We start from the raw sequence: 1,680 nt of genomic DNA on the forward strand, positions 1-1,680 counted from the left end.
ATGTTTTCACATTCATCTGCTGAAAGTGGAAAGTTTCTCTGTGCTCATTAAGTATCTAATTTTAAGGGGCTGGGACTATAAGCATGAGTTGTGACATCACAAATAATTTGGAAGTCAAACCTGGTCCAGTATAAAACTTATAGAAGTGTGAGGTAGAAACTTGAAGACGCCAGTGCACATACAGTGAGAATGGACTTTACAGTGAAGTAGGAGACATCTTGTGTGCAGCAGGAAAACTTTAGAAATGAACAAAATTTGTCTATTCATAGATTCTGGATTTTTTAATGAGATAAAAAGCAGTAAATTACTTTTTAGGTTAAGTTATCCTTTATTGATTCAAGTATTCATTATCTGCATTGACCCATCCTGAGTACTAGGACCACAGGGCAGCCACTCTGCAGCGCCTGGGAACCAACGCTAAATCTGAGCCAGTGCCTTGGTCGAGAGAAATGGAGGATTTACCTAATACCTGTTTTGATGGCATGGGAAATTGAGGCAAACCAGAGGAAACCTGTGGGCAAACAAAGCTTTAGGGTATTACACACTGTGTAATTTAACTTAACTTAACCTGTTATTTTTAAATGAGGTAGAAGGGGTAGATGCCTTTTAGGTATTTTAATGTGGATATTCTACTTCTTTTTTTTTTTTTGCTGAAAAAACATATCAGACACACATTATTGTCTTAACACATGTCTAGAGGACATCTTTTAATCAGCTGACAATTTACACATATTGATCACAAGGTGTAAGTAATAGAAATGGGTTTGCATGTTTTAAAACATTTTTGTCCAGCACTGACTTTCGAACAAATACTTTGTACAATTAGCTATTTTTTTTTTTTTAACCATCAGATCAAAGACAGACAAGCCCTTTGAGGACAGATCAATCTTAATACTAACACAAAGCTACTAGCATAAGTTAAGTTACCCTTTATTGATCCACATAGGGAAATTCATTCTCTGCATTTGAACCAGTGGTATATGGTAAGTATAGGAGAAGTGGGCAGCCACTACCCGGGGACCAACTCCAGATCTGAGCCAGTGCCTTGACATAAATATTTTGTCAGCAAGGAATACTAGAAATTTCCTGCCTGACAGCCAAACAGCATGCATTTTAAAACACTGAGATACGCTGAATATCTAACATACTGTATATAATAAAATATCTACCCCTGGTGTCTCACATTTCAGGATTTTCATTGTATAAGTTAAAAACTAACCATCTATGCTCCTTTTGTACTTTTGGTTGAAGTCTTACCTTAGTATGGCCAAATAAATAAAGATGCTCCTAAGAGGAATCATAAAGCACAAGCATCCTGGCAGTTTCCTAAAAAAAACAATATGATCCAGCAGTGACTGTCAGCCATCTTCTTCTGTGCCACTGGCAGAAAGCTATGTGTGCTGTTGTTAATAGATGTGTTTGGTTTCTCTGAATGCAAGTGTGTGCGCATGTGTTTGAATATGTGTGTGTCTTTTAAGTGTCATACTGGGAGGAAAGGTGAGAAAGAGCACTTAATGTCTTACCTGCTCCAGAAACTCTGTGTATTAATGATTACACAGCCCTTAACCTTAACCTTGGCCATGGCACGTAGGAGGCATAAAGTAAAATACTTTTTTGTGAGACATTGTCAGTCTGAAACTTGCCAACCATATAAACAATCTGCTGTAGTTTGACATTGGT

At 37.3% G+C, this 1,680-nt stretch overlaps 1 protein-coding gene across 3 annotated transcripts in view; it reads right to left on the minus strand.

Annotated features, from left to right (window-relative positions):
- The window catches only part of LOC118341247 (P2Y purinoceptor 2-like), a 6,811-nt gene extending 5,354 nt beyond the window's left edge, over window positions 1-1,457 (minus strand). For 2 of the 3 annotated variants that reach the window (XM_035679455.1, XM_035679454.1), the window contains exon 1: window positions 1,258-1,456. The gene's annotated coding sequence lies outside the window, so the exon portion shown is untranslated. Of the gene's footprint in view, window positions 1-1,257 lie in introns of all 3 variants that reach the window. The other variant, XM_035679456.1, reaches the window with a different exon arrangement.
- Window positions 1,458-1,680: the final 223 nt, after the last annotated feature.

The sequence above is a fragment of the Morone saxatilis genome, unplaced genomic scaffold (assembly GCF_004916995.1).
Source record: "Morone saxatilis isolate NCDOM2014 unplaced genomic scaffold, NCSU_SB_2.0 Contig8, whole genome shotgun sequence".
NCBI lineage: Eukaryota > Metazoa > Chordata > Actinopteri > Moronidae > Morone > Morone saxatilis.